The 22,738-nt window shown below is 44.6% G+C and overlaps 1 pseudogene; it reads right to left on the reverse strand.

Annotated features, from left to right (window-relative positions):
* Window positions 1–5,137: 5,137 nt before the first annotated feature.
* Window positions 5,138–5,453, reverse strand: LOC133061453 (large ribosomal subunit protein eL33-like; annotated as a pseudogene).
* Between the last annotated feature and the right edge of the window lie 17,285 nt (window positions 5,454–22,738).

A 22,738-nucleotide genomic window follows, 5' to 3' on the forward strand; every position in this document is an offset into this window, starting at 1 on the left:
CTATGGTAAAACAGATCACCAGCCCAGGTGGGATGCATGAGACAAGTGCTCCGGCCTGGTGCACTGGGAAGACCCAGAGGAATCGGGTGGAGAGGGAGGTGGGAGGGGGGATCGGGATTGGGAATACATGTAAATCCATGGCTGATTCATATCAATGTATGACAAAACCCACTGGGGGAAAAAAAAATAATAATAATAATAAAAAAAAATACACTAAAATACAGAAAATTGTCAGTCATTCTGAGAAAAACAAATACTTTAAGATACTTGTAGAAATGTAATGAATGTAGTAAAGAAAATGTAAAAGCATGTTCCAGGAGAAAAAGAAACAAGGTTTGGTAAATAGCCAGTAAGCATGTCCAATATATTCTCTATTGTTAAGGAAATTTCCTGAGAATATCTACATTAGCTCTATTATTCATTTGGAGGGATAAAGAGTCAGGAGTCAGAATAATTGGGCTTTGTTTTTCTATTATCAGCCCTGTTGTCTTTTTACAGTTACTTATACTCTCTGGGCCTCTGTAGATTTATGAAAAATGGGAACATGATACACACTTCATATTTGTCATGTATTTTGTTTGGAATATTGGATAAAATAATGACTATGGAAGTACATAGTGAAGTACCAATTATAGTGTAAATATAAGGTGGTACCTCTCTTTTCCTCCTCATCACTATCACCATTAAGATCACAAAATATTAGGAAAACACAGCAGAAAGGTTTGTTGTTGACCAGTTGATCATGTCTGACTCTTTGTGACCCCATGGACTGCAGCATGCCAGGTTGCCCTGTCCTTCACCATCTCCTGGAACTTGCTCAGGATGCCCATCTTTAGATGACATGTTCACTTGGTATCTCTAATTTTCTTGAAGAGATCTCTAGTTTTTCCCATTCTATCGTTTTCCTCCATTTCTTTGCATCGTTCACTTAGGAAGCCTTTCTTATCTCTCCTTGCTATTCTTTGGAACTCTGCATTCAGTTGGGTATATCTTTCCTTTTCTCCTTTGCCTTTGGCTTCTCTTCTTTTCTCGGCTATTTGTAAGGCCTCCTCAGACAGCCATTTAGCCTTCTTGTATTTCTTTTTCTTGGGAATGGTTTTGATCACCACCTCCTGTACAATGTCACAATCCTACATCCATAGTTCTTCAGGCACTCTTAATCCCTTGAACATATTTTCCTTTCTACTGTGTAACTGTAAGGGGTTTCATTTAGACTTAAACTGAAGACAGTAGGGAAAACCAATAGGCCATTAAGGTATGACCTAAATCAAATCCTTTATGATTATACAGCAGGGAAAGTGGGGATGTCCAATTTGACCTCAACTTTCCCTTGTACCCCTGCCTCTCACCCTCTAGATACATACTGGAATCTTCTAATAACTCATGCCCTCTAATAATCATGCCCACATCAATTGTTCATTCCCTTGTTAGGGGCCTAATGATAAACAACTATTATTACCTTTTTAAAATGATCTCTGACTCTATGGCTGGGCCTAGTCTACATATGTATTTTACCTACTTGACCTCATTGGCTCCTCCCTCACAACAACTCTAGAAGGCCGATTCTATTACCACCTCTCACTTTTTACACATAGAAAAGCCAAAGTTTACAGAGGTGCAGCCACATTTGAAGTCACATAGTGCAATACCTATAGTCAGACTCCAGGGTCCATGCTTGTGACTCCTGTACTCCTTCGATTTTTCACATGACTATTATGAGCTAGGAACATGCCAGGCACCAAAGGCTTCCGTGGTGAGGAAGAAAACGTGATTTATTCCTGACTCTAAGGAACTTTTATCCTGACTCTTGGGGCTTCCCAGACGGCTTCAAGTTAAAGAATTCACCTGCTAATGCAGGAGACACAAGAGACGTGTGTTCAATTGCTGGATTGGGAGGATCCCCTGGAAGAGGAAATGACAATCTGCTCCAGTATTCTTGCTTGGAAAGTCCCACGGACAGAGGAGCCTGGCAGGCTACCGTCCACGGGGTCACAAAGAGTCAGACACAAGTGAGTGACTGATCATGTGGGCATATCCTGACTCTCAACAGCCTTCAGGCTCTTGCCTACACTTGTACCAGCAGTGATCCCCCTGTAAAACCTTTTACCCTTGCTCAGCCTAGCTGGTTTCTCCTTACCCTGAAGACTCAGGTCAGGCATCACTTTTTCCAGCCCTTCTTGAATGCCCAGGAGGAAGTGCGTCCAAGGGCCTCCAAGGAAGCCCTTCTTGGAAGTGCCTAGGAAGGGTCTCACATAAACTCCTGAGCAGAGGCAGTATTTCCTGGTGGTTAAAATCCTAGATCTAGATGTAGACTGTCTTAGCTCAAATTCTGGCTCCATCACTTCCAAACGATGTAATTTTGGGTAGTTTACTTCACCCCGTGGGTCTCAGTTTCCGTATGTGTAAAATGGGGTTGTTACAAGGGTGAGATCAGGTGACACACGTTAAACAATTTGGCACTTGCATGTTAAGTGCTCAGTTAACTTGTTAACTCACATTAACTATCATTGTAAAGACTGATCAATACCATATAGCATTCTTATTTTTCACTTGCACAGGGTCTACTATAGAAGATAGAGATGCTGACTTATAATCCACCTTCAATTTCAAAAGTTTGGTGTTTTAACTGCAAGGTCAACATCTCCAAACCGAGAATGCTGGTATCCTGAGCTAAACATAGAGAAGTTCCATGACTTGACCAAAACCCTCATTTTGTATATTGTTGCACATCTTTGTCAAGACACCTAGCTCCATACCCTTCCCACAGAAAGACTGGGCTGATTTATAATTTTAATTCACATCAGTCTTGGCTGATCTTCAGTGAGGAATAATTAGGTGGTGGTTGGTAAAGAGAATGGTACCACATTCAGCCGGGAGGGGATTGCTTCCTCTAGCATTTCAATTCCCTCACTGAGATAGCTTTCCTTCCTTTCCTTTGTTGTTCAGAAGTTGAACCTGATGGGTCTCTGTGGGAAGCATAGTCATCTCTTTCTTTGCACCTCTTCTACCAGGCTCAGGCATGTTTATAGTCCCTAGGTGAGGATGAGACATGTCTAGGTAACCAATTAGCCAAAACAGAACATTGAGAGACTGTGGAACAGATACAAATTTCAGTGGATGAAAGGTCAGTGTCCAATAAATTGAGTCTGAGCAAGGTTTTTTCTCCCAGGGCTTGGAGTGCTGCAGAGCTTAATCTTGGATCTCCTAGGGTCCATAAAAAAAGCAGCAGGTGTCTAGAATATCAGTCTTCATTTGACTCCAAATGTGTATGTCTTCTTGGCTCCAGAAAAAAATCTGTTTTGTCTACTGGACACTTTGGTTCACTCATTTCTTCCCTGTTGTGCTTAGAAGCCCCAAAGTCTGTCTGTAAGCTACAAAGGTATGAACTTTCAATTAGAGTTGGATATGTAGAAGAAGGAGAAAAGAAACTTGATTAGTGTTATCTGAAATTTTAAAATAAATGTAATAAATAATGTGGCAACTTTAAAATGCAGCAGCATATTCTTTTGACATCTTTCCCACTCCTTAAATCTGGGATGGTCTTTGACAGATTGAACTTATAAAAAGTGATACTAGATGATTTCTGAGGCTAGGTCATAAAATACAATGAAGTTTCCACCTTGCTCTTGGAATATTTGCCTTGGAGTCTTAAGCCACCATGTAAGAATTTTGACTGTTCTTAAGCTGCTGTATTGTGAAGAAGCCTAAGTCCCATGGAGCAGTCTCCTGATGACCCAGTCAACAGTTTAAGCTGAAATTAGCTTCTGCATCTCCCAGCGCAGGTGTCAAATGTATTGTGAGTAAGAAAACTTTTAGATGGTTCCAGCCCCCAGTGGTTTAAGTCATATCTAGACATCTGAGTCACCCCAACCACACATGTCTTCCAAACAGAGGCTCAGACATTCGGGGTAGAGACAAGGCAGCCCTATTGTTCTGTGCCCCAAATCCTAACCTAACAGGATCCATGAACATGATAAAATGATTGTTGCTTTCTGTCATAGCATTTTGGGATGGTTTTTTATATGGTAATAGATAACTGGATCAGTGGTTTTCATGGAGCTAGGCTTCAAGTGCCAAGTAAAACAAGCAGGTAACTGCAAGCCCAGTGGCAAGAAACAGCAAGAATCATGGAATTAGTAGAATTTAAGAATTATAAGGATCCTTAGGGTCATCTAGTAATTTACAGCCTTGCAGTTGCTGTTAGTCTGAATTTTGTAACATCTTCAAGCAGAGACAATTTGCTTTTTTTACCTAGGTCCAATGATGAGGAACTCATAACTCCATGAAGCATCATCTCTTACAGTACACTGGATGCGCTAAATAAAGATGGTGCTACTGCTAGATACAGATTGTTGGTGACAGAAAAGACACAGCTGCCTAAGAGAAAGTGACTCTGAGAAAAGGCTCCACGTATACAACTTAGCGCTCATGAAAAAAATGACAGACACTAAGACCCCTGCTGTTTGGACTGTTCAGGTGAAATTTGTCACTTATTCTGCTGACTTTTTAAAACAGGCTTTGGTGATGTGTAGAGGGTTCTTTTTCCAATATCATCTTATGATGTCATATTTGATTCCAGTGTTTTTGTGTAAAAAGCAAAGACCAACACAGTAACTCCTGGTGGAAAACCTAACAAAACCAGAGTAATCTGGGGAAAGACAACTCGAGCTCATGGAAACAATGGCAAGCTAGTGTTTTTGTTTCCTTTGGATATTTCCCTGAAGGGGAATTGCTAGATTGTATGTTAGTTCCAGTGGCGCCAAGTGGTAAAGAATCTGCCTACCAATGCAGGAGACTCAGGAGATGCAGATTTGATCCCTAGGTAGGAAAAATTCCCTGGAGTAGGAAATGGAACCCTATTTCAGTATTCTTCCCTGGAAAATTCCATGGGCAGAGGAGTCTGGCAGGCTGCAGTCCATGGGCTGCAAAGTGTTGGACATGACTAAGTGACTAAGCATACGCATATATTCCTTCTGTTTTTAATTTTTTAAGGATTCTCATACTGTTTTCCATAGTGGCTATTCCAATTTATAATCCCACTAGCAGTATACAATCCACATCCATGCCAGCATTTGTTATCTCTTGTCGCTTTTTTTTTTTTAACAAATCCACACTTTTTTTTTTTCCCCCAATAAGTTTAAATCCTCAAAGGGTACAGTATCACATGGATTCTGGGTCCAATGGCCTTGGAATTTGGCACAAACCATGCCATTGTTTCCATGAGCTCGAGTTATCTTTCCCCAGATTACTCTGGTTTTGTTAGGTTTTCCACCAGGAGTTACTGTGTTGGTCTTTGCTTTTTACACAGAAACACATCTCTTGCCTAGATAGAATTCAGTTTCATCTCGAACATATACACCTTCAATTTTTAGAAGAGAATTGTGTTCCCTCTGGTTCCGTAGACCCTGCTTATAGCCAGCAAAAATGGCCTTGGACCACAGCCTTCCAGACATATTTGTCATTTGAGAAGTTCCCAGCAGGCCTTCACAGGGTCCAAGATGGCTGAAAGAGCCTCTTGTCATTTTGATAATGGCAATTCTATTGCCAGTTCTATGCGATGTTATCTCATTGTGGTTTTGATTTGCATCTCTCTAATGACTAGTGATATTGAGCATATTTTCATGTATCTGTTTGCTTTTTGTATATCTTCTTTGGAAAAAATGTCTATTCAGGTTCTTTGTCCATTTTTTAAATTGACTTATTTGATTTTTTATATATTTTGGATATAAGCCTATTATCAGATATATGGTTTGCAAATATTTATTTAACCATTCTATAGATTATCTTTTCACTTTGTTGATGATTTCTTTCTCTGTACAGGAGATTCATAGTTTGATGTAGTTCAACTTGTTTACTTTTTTTCACTTGTGCTTTAGGTGTCATATCCACAAAATTGTCACCAAGATCTGACTCAAGGGGTTTTATTTGCAAGGAGCTTTATTCTTATGTTTTCTTCTAGGATTTTCCTGGTTTTAGTTCTAACATTTAAGTCTTTAATTCATTTTGAATTAAATAATATTTCCGAGTAGTGTAATTTAGGGGTCCAGTTTCATTATTTTACATGCAAGTATCCAATTATCACAGCACCATTTATTGAAGAGACTGTCTTTTCTTCATTAAATGAAGAAATTTAATGATATTAAAGACATTTTCCTCCTGGCTCCCTTGTCAAATACTGGTTGATTGTATGTGCTTAGGTTTATTTCTGGGCCCTCAGTTCTATTCCATTGGTTTATTTGTTTGTTTTTATGCCAGTTTGTTTTTATGTTTTGATGTCAATAACTTTGCAGGAGAGCTTGAAATCAGGAAGTTTGATACCTCCTGATTTGTTTTCTCTCTCAGGATTTCTTTGGCTATTCAGAATCTTTTGTTGTTCTATGTATATACCTTTTAGCACTGTTTTCTCCCTACTTCTATTAAAATATGCCATTAGAATATTGAAAGGGGTTGCATTGACTCTATAGATAGCTTTTGATAGTATTGACATTTTAACCATATTAATTCTTCCATGTCACAAAGATGGGATACCTTTCCATTTATTTGTGTCTTTTTTGATTTCTTTCACAAATGTCCCATAAATTTCAAAGTGGAGATCTTTCACCTCTTGGGTTAAAGTTATTCCTATGCATTATATTGTTTTTGATGCTATTGTAAATGAGATTGATTTCTTGATTTCTTTCTCAGAAAACTTATTGTCATTATATAGAAATGCTACTGATTTTTGTGTATTGGTTTTTGTATCTTACAACTTTACTGAAATTGTTGATTAGATTGAATTTTTTTTTTTGGTTGAGTCTTTACATTTTTCTGTATATAAAATCATGTCATCTGCAAACAGAGAAAATTTTACTTTTGTTTTCTAAATTCTGATACCTTTTCTTTATTTCTTTTGCCTAACTGCTATCTAGGACTTTTAGTACTATTTGAATAGGAGTGTTGAGAGTGGGCACCATTGTCTTGGTCTTGATCTTAGAGGAAGACCTTTCAACCACTGAGTATGATGTAAGTCAAGAGCTTGTTTTATATCGCCTTTATTGTGTGCCAGTATGTTCCTTCTATGCCTAATTTGTTAAAAGTTTCTATCATGAATGGGTATTGAATTTGTCAATTGCTTTTTCTGTATCTATTGAGAATATCATATGGTTCTTTTTTATCACTGTATTAACACATCATTGACTAGGGGATTTTTGCTGAAACTAATGCCAGTGGCCAGTGATTTGTTTTTTAAGTGAATATTGATATGTCTCTTGTCAATAATATTTGGGTAACAGAAGATGTATTAATATATCTCTGGTCAATAAGTTGTTAATGTGACTTATCACTTTGATTGATTTGTATTTGTTGAAACATTCTTGTATCCCAGTGATAAATTGCACTTGACTGTGGTGAATGATCCTTTTAATGTGATGCTGAATTTGGTTGGCTAATGTTTTATTGAGATTTGGTGTCTTTATTCATCAGGGATATTGGCCTATAGTTTCATTTTCTAGTAGTGCTTTGCCTTTTTACCCCCCTGGTTTGATATCAGGATAATGCTAGCCTCATAAAATAAGTTTGAGTGGTCCCTCTTCTTTGGTTTTTTTGGAAGAGTTTGAGTAGAATTGACAGTATTTCTTTGTAAAAGTTTGGTAAAATTCACCATGAAGCCAGGAAACTGATTTTTTAATAATGGAATATGTATGTCAATATGTACATTCATAGGCATAATTACACTGGAGGACATAAGGAAGTAAGTAAATGCTTGCATCTATAAGGGTAGTCATCAGGAATATGTGAATGACAAATGCAGACTGATACATATTTATGCTTTGACTAGAGATTCAAAACCCAAGAAGTATTGCTACTGATGGCATTATGTCCTGAAATGTTGTTGGTAATGTTCAGTATAAAAAAGTACACACTTTGTTTAATTTACAAGTTATTTGTGTTCCTGGGAAATTTAGGAGTTATTAAAAATTTATTTAAAAATATTATATTATGATACAAAAATGGATCTAGGTTCTAGGTTCAGAAAATTGTAAGCAGCAGTTTATTTAAATGAATGTCCACTGGGACATTAGAAAGTATGACTAACAGCTTTTTGGTGTGTGGACCATCTTGTGTGATACAGAAAACCCAACTTTGACCTTCTCAATATCAGGAGGTAATTTATGTCATTGCCACTAACAAAAAGCACACCAGCAGAGTTCCAGAAATGCCCACAACGTTAGCTAGCCCCATGGTTCGCTCAGAGAAGCCTTGCCCAGTGATATTTGGGTCCTATCTTCTTCAGTTGTGTCTCCTTCCAGTCCTCCTTTCCTCACATGCTCCAAATCCATTGCCTTCTTTCTCTCTTTTAAACTAAGGAGTAGTTGAATTTACATTTTCTACATCTTGGACAGTTGTGCTACCAAATTTGCCTATCTTGGTTCTTTTTGTTATTCAGGTGTTGGCATGAATGTTCCTTTCTCAGAGAAGCAAATGCAGAGCATACTGGCTCCAGTATTATCTCCATCTGCATCACTATTCTTTTAGCCTCTTACACCTTCTTTGTAGTTTATTTGATAGCACTTGATAATGACTGAAAACAAAAATGTTTTATTAATTTATGTGCTCATTGTCTATCCCTTTTTCCATTGAAATATAAGATCTAGGAGGGCAGGAACTCTTGTCTGCTACCAGCTATATTTTCAGTGCCTAGGAAAGTGTCTGGTATGTAGTAGGTGCCTAATAATTGTATTTCTTGAGTAAGCTATTAATTCGCTCCTTGCTCTCCTCTAGGAAAACTCCAAGCTCTTTAGCATAACACTTGAGGCTTCTCAACATCTTGCCCAGTTTATATTTCCCTAACCTTTCCTCCTTTCATTCACTAATCATCTTTTTTACTAAAGTTTCTCAAATATGTCATGCCATTTATTGTTTCATTCCTTTGCATATTGTGTTTTCTCTGTATTCAGCTAAGATCAGGCTCCCTCAATTTCCTCTTCCCTCCCATTCTTTGGAGGTTTACATACCCTTCCTTTGGTAATGGCCCCACAACTATGCTCATACAAGGAGAGAATATTTGTTGGTATATGCATCTTTCTTTCCAACTATATTTTGAGCTTATTGGGAGCAGAGACCACTTCTTAATCGTCTTTATATGCCTAGTGGTCAGATGGTACCTGGCCTACATCAGAGTTGGATTATCATATTAGCTACCTGAGAACACTTGGAATCTCAACTCCATCATTGATTTTTCCCAGTATCATATCAACTATAAATCTGTTAAATATGCACAAACAGTTGAGACTTCACAGGGGCACATAAAAGTAAGTTAATCCCTTGAAATTGCAATGACAGAATGGTTTAAAGATCATTTTGTTGTTATTGATTATGATATTTCTTGAGTATGGCATGATGGTCACATTTCTAAACTCTATGAACATTTTCTTATTGAAGGCTTTAGCAACTCAGTGGTAAGAATCACTTAGTTACCTAGAGTAAACTTGACAATGTCATTGCTGATAAGTAGAACAACATAATTAGCCTTAATGTATGTGACCCCATAGCCCAAGATCTTAATCACTATATTAAGTCCTTTCTATGCCATTTCTGTAATTCTTAGACTCAACCATCCTTGAATATGACTAGAACAGAGTTAATGGAGATATTCTAAAGTTAATCCTATTTTCTCAGGATAAAGAAGATTTCAGTCCCTCCTCTCCACAAACAAGACCATTTGCTAATTATTGCTTTTTATCCTCCTTTCTCTCTGTCAGGGAAGCTAAGTTTATTATGGGTCATTGTGGATGCAACCAAGTTAATGATAATTGATGTTCGTCTCTTGCTTCTCACGTTAGTGGCTCTGTATCAGCACCCACTCGCCTTGCAGTGGGCATGCCCCTCTCCATCTCTTTTCCCACATTAGCCGAGGTTTTGAATTACTCAGTGAACTTTTAATCACTGAATAGCTAATTACCATAATTCCTCACTGTCCAAAGCTGCAAGTTCATCATGCACATGGACCTGGTATCCTTGTTAATCACAGTAATCGCTCATCACTCATGAGCTGTGAAAAGTAGTGATGACTCTTCACATCACTCAGGGTGCTCACACTCTGAGGGAGTCTGGTTGTACCCAACACAGGCTGTGGGGATAGCATCAGAATGTCCACCAGACCTACACCTTTTGGATCTCTGCTTATGTTTACCATTATCCTGAGTTGTAAACTGATTAGAACTGCTACTCTGTGACTCTGTTGGTTCACAACTTCCCTGGGAGCTTCCTGGGTACAATCTGAAACTAGCCCCCATATGTGGAAGGCAGGAAGAAAGTAAACAGAGAAGAAGACCAATCCAAATTGTAGGTGGCAGGGTTAATGAACAAGAGAATGTATTTACGAGGCTTGTCATGGGTTGTTGCAAGATAAGCAGTCTTTTGCACCTGCCTGTCAAATCTTAAAAGTTTATATAGAGGACCTATCTGGGTCAGTTACATTACAAATTCCAGATGATCTCAACACCGTATGACTATCTCCAGGCTCTGTCCTTGGGCAGCTTTTAGTGTGGATAGGGCAAATGGAGCACACATTCCAAGAATGGGGGTAGCAGGTGAGGAGCCTCTGATGCTTGGGTCTAGCTTGTGAGTCAAATCAGCAGTCACATCTTGATGACCTCTGCCCACATGCTCACATCTCCATCCCCATTGTTTCTGATACTAAAGCTTCTATAGCAGGGTTCCTTCCTGCCAGGCTTCTGCTTCCTTGCATCTAATGTTCCATCTTGGCATCCAGGCTGTACCCTGCTGGCATTGTCCACTGGGCTTCCTGGCCAGGCCATCAACTTTTATCCCAAAGCTTCACTGAAATTATTTGTCTTACACTGGAATGATTTTGATAAGAAATAAACCAGAAACCAATCCATCTGGCTCAATTTGAGAGGAATATATTATAAAGAATGAGGGGTATGTCTTTGAATCCAAAGCCTAGAAATTTGACCATCCCTCAGAAGTGACATACTCAACTTGGGAGGCCACCAGATATTAAGGCAGACACTCTGTTAATCTTAGATTGCCCTCTACATGTGTACTCCATCATTTTGCTTTCCACTCTTGCTTTGCTGATCACCTCTGAGAGCTCGTTCATGGTGCACAGACCATAAATTGCTTTCCCAGAGAGGCAGCCTCAGTTTACATGTCTGAGCAGTCTGGGATTTGCAGTTAGCCAAATATACTTTCTGATTCCCATTCCATATTCTCCTCTCACTGTATTCTAAGTTCTCTTCTCTTACACACTCTGTGCTCTTCATCTTCTCCCCCAGATTTGCATATCAAGGTGTCAGCCCAAAAAAGAGCCCCACATTCATCAAAATTCATCCTCTTGGAAAATAGCTGTTTTAAGTTGCCAAACCAAAGTCTTAAGAATTGCCTGTGTCATAAGCTCATTCTTTTAAGACAGAATTGTTGCCCTGGATGCTGTTGAAAGCCATTCTTTCTAAATGTTCCTTTCATCATCTCATCTCCCTCCCTCCCTTTCTAGAGAGAGAAAAAGGGAGAGAGAAGAAAAGGGAAAGGGAATATGAATGAAAGAACATAGCTCAGACCAAGAACAATTGTTGCTGTTGTTCAATTTCTCAGTTGTGTCTGACTCTTTGTGACCCTATAGACTGCAGCACATCAGGCTTCTCTGTCTTTTATTATCTCCCAGAGCTTGTTCAAACTCATATTCATTAGTTGGTGATGCCATCCAACCATCTCATCCTCTGTTGTACCCTTCTCCTCCCGCCCTCAATCCTTCCCAGCATCAGGGTCTTTTCCAATGAGTCAGCTCTTTGCATCAGGTGGCCAAAGTATTGGAGTTTCATCTTCAGCATCAGTGCTTCCCATGAATATTCAGGACTGATTTCCTTTAGGATTAACTGGTTGATCTCCTCCAAGGGACTCCCAAGAGTCTTCTCCAACACTACAGTTCAAAAGCATCAATTCCTCAGTGCTCAGCCTTCTTTATGGTCCAACTCTCATATCCATACATGACTACTGGAAAAACCATAACTCTGACTATACAGACTTCTGTCAGCAAAGTAATGTCTCTGCTTTTTAATATGCTATCTAGTTTGGTCATAGCTTTTCTCCCAAGGAGCAAGTGTTTTTAATTTCATGGCTGCAGTCACCTTCTGCAGTGATTTTGGGGCCCAAGAAAATAAGGTCTCTCAGTTTTCATTGTTTCTCCATCTATTTGCCATGAAGTGATGGGACTGGATACCATGATCTTAGTTTTTTGAATGTTGAGTTTTAAGTCAGCTTTTTCACTCTCTTCTTTAACCTTCATCAAGAGGCTCTTTACTTCCTTTTCAATTTTTGCCATAAGTGTGGTGTCATCTGCATATCTGAAGTTATTGGTATTTCTCCTGGCAATCTTAATTCCAGCTTGTGCTTCATCCAGCCCGGCATTTTGCATGATGTACTCTGCATGTAAGTTAAAAAAGCTGGGTGACAATATATAGCCTTGACATACACCTTTCCCAATTTTGAACCAGTCCATTGTTCCATGTCTGGTTCTAACTGTTGCTTCTTGACCTGCATACAGGTTTCTCAGGAGACAGGTAAGGTGATCTGTTCTTCCTATCTCTTGACAAATTTTCCACAGTTTGTTGTGATCCACACAGTCAAAGACTTTGTTGTAGTCGATGAAGCAGAGGTAGAAGCTTTTATGGAATTCTGTTTCTTTTTCTATGATCCAACAAATGCTGACAATTTGATCTCTGGTTCCTCTGCCTTTTCTAAATCCAGCTTGTACATCTGGAAGTTCTTTGTTCACATACTGTTGAAGCCTAACTTGAGGGATTTTGAACATTACCTTGCTAGCATGTGAAATGAGTGCAATTGTGTGGTAATTTGAGCATTCTTTGACATTGCCCTTCTTTGGAATTGGAATGAAAACTGATCTTTTCCAGTCCTGTGGCCACTCCTGGGTTTTCCAAATTTGCTGGTGTATTGAGTGCAACACTTTTATAGCATCATCTTTTAGGATCTGAAATAGCTCAGCTGTAATTCCATCACCTCCACTAGCTTTAGTGATGCTTCCTACAGCCAACTTGACTTCACACTCCAGGATATTTGGTTCTGGGTGAGTGATCACACCATCATGGTTATCCAGGTCATTAAAACCTTTTTTGTATAGTTCTTCTGTGTATTCTTGCCACCTCTTCTTAATATCTTCTGCTTCTGTTATGTCCATACTGTTTCCGTCCTTTATTGTGCCCATCTGTGTGTGAAATAGTCCCTTTGTATCTCTAATTTTTTTTGAAGAGATCTCTAGTCTTTCTCATTCTTTTGTTTTCCTCCACTTCTTTGCATTGTTCACTTAAAAAGGCTGTCTTATCTCTTCTTGCTAGTGTTTGAAATGCTGTATTCAGATGTGTATATCTTTCCTTTTTTTCCTTTACCTTTTGCTTCTCTTCTTTTCTCAGCTATTTGTAAGGCTTCTTCAGACAACCATTTTGCCTTTTTGCATTTTCTTACCTTGGGGATGGTCTTTGGAAGTTCACTAAGATAAATCAAAGCCTAGGACTACTGTATTGGATTTTTACCTCTAACTCATCACCCATTTTACTCTTTTCCCTCTTTGGAGAGCTCTCTCCCCCGCTTTTATTTGGATAATTGTCTCTTCACCCTCATTCATATAGCTTCTGGGTGGGACTGTCAAATGAGTTGTCTTGCTCTTCCTAGTCAAAGGTCAGTGAATGACCCAAATAAAAGCAACTGGACTGATTCTCACTTGTGGACTTTAAATATTGAGGTAAGTGATTCTAACACCAAAAGACGATCAGAACTTCTGCTTTGCTGTGCTGTCACCCTAATTGCTGATCAGATCCTGCTGATTGGATCCCTGCTTCCTGTTTTTCTTCTAAGATTGGCTATTTAGTAGTTTCTTTACTTCTTCCACTGACCCTATATACTCCCCATAAAGCTGTTTTGCTCAAGATAGGCAGAGACAGTTCTGTTCTTTGTCAATAAAGGAAAACAAAGACCCAACAGATATAGAGACTATATCATAAAAATTCATGATTCTATAGATTTTAGCTTGTGTGATCCTCTGGACACAGTTTCTCTGTTACACTCCCCTTGGGCTGCTGAAAAATGAATGGGCAGGTATAGTGGCTCAGTGCCTTGTTTATTTCAGGCAGAATTAACAGAGTGGATTTTAATGGAAATGGAGTAATGTTATGTTCATGGTTGTTCAGTTTGGTCTGAATTCTGCAGACAGCTCGTCCAGGTGAAGTTTAATTAACAACTGTTCAAAATCAATCCAACTTTGACTTTGCTGCAGTTTGAATCTCATAGCTTGGCCCCTTTTCCTTGTTTCACTTCATTAACAAAGATTTTGAATTATCTGTGGGAATAGAGAAATAGTATGCATATACACATACACACACACGTGTGTGTGTGTGTGTGTGTGTGTGAAGAGAGTATATGATAGGAAGAGAATTCTGAATTAGTTTGGTAGACAAAGGATGCAAGCAAGTGATCTAGCTTGGAAATAGCATAATCTGCATTACCCCTGGGTGACTTCCTATGGTTGTACAGGTAAGTCTTGTTTTCTCTCCCCCCTCTCTGCCTTTCTCCCTCTCCTGCTTCTTACCTCCTCCTCTCCTCTCCTCTCTCTTCTCTTACTCATGTGCACACTTTATAGACATTTTCTATTCTGTTTATATCTAATATTTAGCAACATTTTCCTCTAATGTGATTAAAAGTAAGGACTTGAGAATCGGACCACAGGGAGATTGCATTTCGCTTCTGCCACTTGCTAGCTGTGTGACCAAGGACAAGTACCTTTTTTAAAGGCCCAGTTTCCTCATCTTGAAAATGAAAGGAATAAAAGTATTCACGTGTGGGTTATGTCAGAACGCCGCGGCAAGACAAAGAGAGCGCCGGAGTATCAAGAGGCTTTATTGGGCAATCACTCCCGGGCAGAGCTCCCAGGCGCGAGCAGGGGGAAAGCGGGAGTCTGCAACCTGCGGGAAGGGGGGCGACACTTATATACCCTGGCGGATGCGGAAGTGGCGGGACCTTTCCATATATGGTTAGAATCAGGCTCTAGGGTGCTGATTGGACTTTTCAGTCTCGTGTCAGTTTTTGATTGGCCGGAGTCTTGGCGCCTTCGCGTCCATCAGTCTGCCTGGCAACGGGCTGTTGATTGGTGGATGTCTGTCCCTGGGACTTATCCAGGACTTTCCGGCGGGGGCTTCTCTGTCAGCATTTTCCAGCTGGCGCTTTCCCGCCTATGGTCAGCGTGACCTTTCATCCCGGCCTTTTTGGTATAGGATAAGGGGCGACGTTTGTCTTCTGGCTACTTCCTGCTGAACGGGGGCGACGTGGGGGTCAGGGCCAGTTGGAACGAAAGGTCAGCTTATGCAGGATTGTGAGGTGGGTCTATGTCTTCTTGATTGAGTTGAGTGTAAGCTGTTAGTATCATGGCCCGTCCGGTCGCAGCCTGCGCTATTTCCTGGACCCTGCGAAAAACAAATTGGAGGAGGCAGGGGCCTATGGTGAGGCCCATAACCAGCAGGAGTATAGGGCCTAGAAGGGGCAAGCGGTATGGGAGTAAACCATTGAGTCCGGTCCAGAGGGGGCTTTCCTGGAGCTGTCTGTGCCTTTGTTCCAGGTCGTCCTGTAGTTCTTTAATCTTAGTCCGGACTATTCCGGAGCGGTTGGCATAGAAACAGCATCTTTCCTGTAAGAAAAGGCGTATGCCGCCCTCTCGGGCGGTGAGGAGGTCTAGCCCACATCTATTTTGGAGGACAACTTCTGCTAGAGAATCTATTTGCCCCTGGTGTCAGCCACATGTTGGACATCTGATGTGATCTGTTGGGAGAGCTTGGCGTATGTGTGCTGTGAGAGGCCGATCCCTGCTGCCCCTGCCACTAAGCTGGTGGATAAGCCCAGTCCCACCAGCAGGGGTACTATTTGGATAGCTCGCTTTTTTCTCCCAGCCACATGGTCTAGAGTGGGTATGGGGACTGGTTCTTTTCCTGATATCAGGTCAATGTCTGGGAGCAGGACTGCGAGTACACAGGTTCCAGTCCAGTTTGTAGGGAGGAAAGTATAGGCCAGGTTTCCTCCACAGACAAAGACCAGGGGATGAGGGGTGCATATTGAGGTGATGATGTTCTGTATTGTGGTGCAGCTGGCAAAGTCTCCCACCCCCACGTCTAGAGCTGTCTCATTGTCTGTTATTTGGCCTCTTAGGCAGTATCCTATTGAGGCTTCTATCGGTTGTACCCGCAAGGGTGGTGTCACTTTACATGCTGCTGGGTCTACAGAGGTGTTGACCGGTTGGGAGAGGTTGGCTGGCATGGCTAGCGGGCGAGGGGTTCCTACGGCTAGGCATATCCAGCAATCTTGGGCTCACTCGGGGCTGGACTGATTTAGGGTGTTCCATGTTAGCTGTATTAAGTTTGTAGTTGCTGGGTCTAGTTGTAGAGGGCCCCGCCGATCAGACAGGGCCAGGGGATGGTAATGGACTTTTGGAAAGTAATGGTCCATTACTTCTTGGAGTCTTTGTTGGGCTTGTTCCCTTCGTGCCATATCCTGGACCCCTCCTCCGTCTGAGATGTGTATGGGTGCCTTTAGGTTCCAGCAGACCTCTTTACCTGCCTTATTTGGGCACGCAGGTGAGGAAGAGCCTGGGCCCGATGTACCCGTGAAGTGTCCTGTTTGTGTTGCAGTCCAATAAGTCTTATTTTTTGGGCCCCTGCATTGGCGTACCTGTTCTTTAAGGTAGCATACAGAGTGGAGAGTTTCCTGGTATTCTAAGCAAGAGCAGTCCTTGAGCTGACCTGGGGGCAGGGGTTCTGGGGTCTGGATGAGGTTAACGCATTGCCATGATTTGGCTTTTCCAATGTGTGAGTATCCATTTGAGGAAGACTCGTATCCCGACCCTATAAAGTTGTAAGCCATTTTGTCCCCGCAGTTGACTGATTGGACGTGCCTGACCCTTCCTTCGGGATATTGGGAGAGAGTCCCCCCGGCACAGTTGCAAGGCTTTCCCATTTGCCTGGCCAGGATTTGCCTTGCCTTAGCCGGGTCATCAAATCCCCCGTAGGTCTGACCGAGGAGAACAAGCAATAAGAGGGTACCTGTCATTCTTTGGCCACAGGTGGGAAGGGGGTCCGGGAGATTTTTAGTTTTGTGGGCCCCGTTAGAGAGGACTGGTATGTGTGTCCTGGTGAAGCCTTTGGACCCGAGTCTAAGCCTGGATCTCTTTCTGGAAGGCCGGGGGGTGGGGGGGGGGCTCATTTGAGCCTGGTCACGTGGTACCAGGGTTCGAGGCCTGAGAGCTTGGCTGCAGTGGGGGTGGTCAGGACTACTGTGTAAGGACCCGTCCAACAAGGTTGGAGGGGCCCAGGAGACAGGGTCCTGAGTAGCACCTGGTCCCCAGGCAACAGCGGTCTGATGGAGCCGTCACCTTCTCCAGGTTGTGGCAGGACCCGATCTGCGTGTTCCCTGAGTAAGGCGCGCAGGCGGGTGAAGAGGGGCAGATAATTGGCCAGGGGAGGTGGTTTTTCTGGGGGCAGATGGGTCAGCAGGTAGGGCCTGCTGTACAGCAGTTCGAAGGGGGTCAAACCTGTCTTTGAGTGCGGTATTGTGTGGATGTGGGTGAGAGCCAAGGGGAGGAGGTCGACCCAGGAGAGCCGCACTTCTGAGGTGAGCTTGGCGAGGTGGGCTTTGAGGACCCCGTTGGCCCGTTCTACCTTAACCGATGACTGGGGTCGGTATGGGATGTGAAGATGCCAGGTGATGTTGAGGGCTGCAGCTACCTGCTGGGTTATCTGCAAAACAAAAGCAGGTCTGTTATTGGATTGGAGGGAGCTAGGGAGTCCGAACCGGGGGATGATGTGTTTGACCAGCGTTTCGGACACTATTGCGGCCGTTTCGCAGGAGGTGGGGAAGGCTTCGACCCATCCTGAGAATGTGTCCACGAGTACCAGCAGATAATGATAAGCCCGGTGTCTGGGCATGTGAGTGAAGTCCACCTGCCAATCTTGACCAGGCAGATGTCCTCTCAGCTGGTGGGTTTCCTGGGGGGGCCGGAGCCCTCCTTGAGGAGAGATCATTGCGCAGGTCAGACAGGAGCGATGTACGGTCTGGATGGCCTGTCTAAGGTGAAGAGGGGAGAAGAGCGGGCTAAAGAAAGTTAAGAGAGCTCACAGTCTGATATGGAGGGTGTCATGGATCTGCTTTATGATGGTGATGGCTTGTTGTTCAGGGAGGACCAGTTTTTCGTGGAGGGTGATCCATCCGGAAGGATGTGTTTGTGTCCCCTCCTGGGCGAGTAGAGCTCTGGTTTCTGCCTTGGTGTATTTAGGGGTAAAAGAAGTTTCCAGGACCAGTAGAGGGACCACCTCTTGCTGCAGGGCAGTTTGCTGGGCCACTTGGTCAGCCAAATTATTACCCTGGGCTATTTTATCGCCAGCTGCCTGGTGTCCCCGGCAATGTAAGATGGCTACTTCTTTTGGCAGGGGGATGGCCTCCAGTACTTTGGTAATATGGGAGGCATTACATATTGGGGAGCCCTTAGTGGTGAGAAAGCCCTTCTCTTTCCAGATTGCTGTGTGTGAGTGGGCGATTAGGAAAGCGTACTTAAAGTCTGTGTAGATATTGGCCCTTTTGTTTCTTGCTAGGTGTAGGGCTCGGGTCAATGCAGTTAGTTCTGCCTTTTGGGAAGTTGTTCCTAGTGGGAGGGGTTGGGCCTCAAGGACTTTCTGTAGGGTGACTACAGCGTAGGCCACTGCCTGGCGCCCATCTGGGTCCTTTTTGGAACTCCCGTCGACAAACATGGTTATATCGGGATCCGGCAGTGGCTCTGCAAAGAGGTTTGGAGGTGGCTGTGTCAGAGAGTCCAAGATCTCGGTACACTGGTGAGCAGGGACTCTTAAGGAAATCGGGAGAGAGGGAAGTGCAGATAGCAGGTTCAGCTGGGAACTACATCCCACAGTGACCTGCGGGCTGTCTAGGAATATTAAGTGGAACTGCTGTAGTCTGGAGTCACTGAGGTCAGAGAGGAATCTGGAAGCCAAGAGGTCACGGAGGCAGTGAGGGGAGAAAATGGTTAGAGGCTGATTTTGAAGTAACTTTTTTGCGTCCATGTAAACCGCTGCTGCTGCTGCCAGTGCTCGTAGGCAGGGGAACCATCCCCTGGCAGTGGGGTCTAATTGTTTGGAGATGAAGGCGACAGGCAGCAACTCAGAGCCCACCAGCTGTACCAGGGCCCCAAAGGCTATTCCCCCCTTTTCATCAGTATAGAGATGATATGGGTAGTTTGGATTAGGCAGAGAAAGGGGAGCGGCAGATGTCAGAGCAGACTGTAATGTGAGAAAGGCTCGGGTGACCTCCTCTTGTGAGGAGAGTGGCCCCTGTGGGGTTTCCTGTGCCGCTGTGTAGAGGGGTCTCGCCAGTGAGGCATAGTTGGGAACCCAATGGCGGAATAATCCCGCCAGGCCCAGGAAAGACAGGATTTGGTCTCCGTTAGTTGGAGGCTGGATAGACCGGAGGAGTTGGCAACGGTCGGGTGTGAGGGCCTTGGTGGTGGGGGTAATTTGTAATCCCAGGTAAGTAACTGAGGACTGGGTGAGTTGGGCCTTTGCCTGTGAGGCCCGGTATCCTCTGGAGGCCAGGAAGTTACGGAGAGCTGTGGTGTGTTGTTTTGAGAGATCCTTGGAAGGGCTACATAGTAAGAGGTCATCTACATATTGGAGCAGGGTACTAGGGCTAAGAGGGCAGAGGGCCAAGTCCCGGGCCAGGGCCTGGCCGAAGTAATGAGGGCTATCTCGAAACCCCTGAGGCAGGACCGTCCACGTGAGTTGAGTGGCCTGTCTGGTGTCAGGTTCAGTCCAGGTGAAGGCGAACAGAAATTGACAGTCGGGGTGGATTGGGATGGAAAAGAATGCATCTTTGAGATCGATTACCGTGAAGTGGGTGGTGCCCGTGGGTATTTGGGACAATAAAGTATAGGTGTTGGGGACCAGCGGGTGTGCAGGGACAATGGCCTCATTTATAAGCCGGAGGTCTTGGACTAGTCGGTAGGCTCCTGAGGCCTTATGGACCAGAAGGATGGGGGTATTACATGGGGACGAGGTGGGGACCAGTAGGCCCTGTCCCAGGAGGCGATCGATGATTGGCTTAAGCCCTCAAAGGTTGGGCTGGGACAGGGGGAACTGGGCCCAAGCCGGAAAACAGGTGGGGTCTTTTAGGTGGATGAGGACTGGGGGTTGGTGTTGGGCAATTGTTGGGATCTTGGTGTTCCAAACCTGGGGATCTATTTGGGAGCTAGAGGACCCGGTGAGTAGCAGTAGGAATCTGCCTGTGGAAGGGAAAGGCCCTGGGGCTAGGTGAAGTGTGGCCTTGAGTTTTGTTAGAATATCTCTCCCTAGCAGAGGGGTCGGAGAGGAGGGAATAACTAGAAAGGAGTGGGTGAATAGGCAATTGTCTAATTGGCAGTTTAAGGGCTTGGTCTCTAAAGGCTGTGACAGCTGGCCGTCAATTCCCATTACCGAGACCCGGGAAGGATGCAAGGTGCCTTCGAAAGAGGGAAGGACTGAATAGGTAGCCCCCGTGTCAACCAAGAAGTCGATCGACTTATCCGCTGCCTGGAGCATTACCCTGGGCTCGGCTTGGGTTATCAGGGTTCCTGAGTCTGGGCAGCTTCAGTCTTCATCGAAGGTCAGCAGTTGTAGGGCGGGGTCTGGGCTCGGAGTCATCCTGGGTCGCTCTGGTCCCTTACCCCCTGGGGTCAGGGCCCGAGAGGCCAAGGGACAGTCACTTGCCCAGTGTCCGTGTTGCCTGCACTTTGGGCAGGGCCTTGTGGGCGGTCTTGGGTTAGGACACATTTTGGCCCAGTGTCCCTCTTTGCCGCATTTGAAGCAGGCCCCCGGTGGGGTTTTTTTGTGGGCCCGAGCCTGTTGCCAGCCGCAGGGCTGCTACCAGAGCCTGGGTTTTTTGGTTGAGGAGGCTGGCCTGGAGTTCGGCCTTTTGTCTCAGTCTGGCTTTACGACTAGCCTCTGCAGTCTCTTCCTGGGCATTGTAAACTTTAAAGGCCATTTTTACCAGGTCTCGTATGGGAGTCTGAGGGCCGCCCTCAGCCTTGGCCAGTTTTTTTCAGATGTCGGGGGTGGATTGAGAGATAAAACAATTGGCCAGAGTGACTGCTCCGGCTGGGGAGTCTGGAGTCAGTCGGGTATATTGGATAAGGGCCTCTGTCAGCCTATTTAAGAACATAGCGGGGTTTTCATCAGGGCCCTGGGTGATCTCATCCAGCTTGAGGAAGTTGACCATTTTATTAGAAGTGGTTTCCATGCCACCCAGGAGGCACTGTACCATATATCTGACCTTGAGTTCGCCTCCCCCAGTCTCCTGATAGTCCCAGTTAAAGTCTGTGTCGGGGACTGCCTGGGCCCCTGGGGGGCGCTCGGGAGAGGGGTTAGCAAAGTGTCTCTGGTTGGCCTGGGTCTTAGCGGCCATCCAGATGGCTTGTCGCTCTTCTGGGGTGGTGGTGGAACCTAAGACCACATAGATATCTTTCCAGGTTAAGGCATATGAGCAGGTCAGTTGGGTGAACTGCTTGATGTAATGGGTAGGGTTGGATGAGAATGACCCAAGCTTGGCCTCGATTTGAGACAGGTCTTGGAGGGAGAAGGGGACGTGGACCTGTGCCAAGCCCTCGGCTCCGGCTACTTTTCTCAGAGGGAGTAGGGGGGCCGGGGCACAGGGAAAAGAATCTCGGGATGGCTGTCCATGGGACCGTGTGTGTGAGCTGACCAGTGATGGGGAGGGTGTTAGGGGAGGTAATGGAGGATAGAGAATGGGAGTAGGAGGGGGGTGTATAGTTTCAGTCGGTTGTGTATCGATTGAGGGAGGTGTTGGGGCAGCTAGGGGAGTGGGAGTGGGGGAGGGAGCTGCTGGAGTCAGAGGAGCATAGGGTGGGGGACCGACCAGGTCTTCTGGGGGAATAGAGAAGGCAGAGGACTCAGGGCCTGGTGATTCTTTGGGAGGGGGGGTCTGGATTTGGGCAGGCGGGCCGTTTAGGAGCCATGGTGAGCATAATTTGGGTCGGGGAGCAGGTTGTGCAAAGGGTAGGGCAGGAGCACAGTGCCCAGAAAGCCTGTATGTTCGGGACCTCGGACCATTTTCCTGTTCTCCGACAGTAATTATCTAGATCACTGAGGACATCAAAGTCTAGCGTCCCTGTGGGGGGCCAATGGGAATCATTGTCTAGCGGGTATTGAGGCCAAGCCTCTGAGCACAAAAAAGTGAGCCGTTTTGGTCCAATGTAGCCCGCTAACCTCAGATTTTTTAGGTTGGCTAGCAGGCATTCTAGTGGAGTAGACCAATTGGACTCGGGTTTGGAGGCCGTCAACCCCATGGTGACCACGTGGGGCTAGGCTCTATTGTCCGGGCGTCCCCGGGCGAACAGAGGCAGCCGGATCGGAGGTCTCGAGAGAGACCAGGGGTTACTCAGCCGATTAGGACGTCTCCGGCATGAGCTGAGAACCGGGAGGAGGCACAGCTGCCGGATGAGGGCCCGATAAGTGCGCACCGGTTATCTGGCCCTAGGAAGTGGTTGCCCAGGGTGGCGGAACCCAAAGCCGGAGGGACTTACCCCATCGTCTGCCGTCCGGGAGGTTGGTCCTTGGCTGAGGCGTGTATGGCCGCGGCGGTGGAGCTCGAGGGGGCCCGCACGGCGTGGCGTGAGCCAGGGCCCTCACCTCGAGCCCCACTTGGG

The sequence above is a fragment of the Dama dama genome, chromosome 9, assembly GCF_033118175.1.
Source record: "Dama dama isolate Ldn47 chromosome 9, ASM3311817v1, whole genome shotgun sequence".
In the NCBI taxonomy this organism is placed as follows: Eukaryota; Metazoa; Chordata; class Mammalia; order Artiodactyla; family Cervidae; genus Dama; species Dama dama.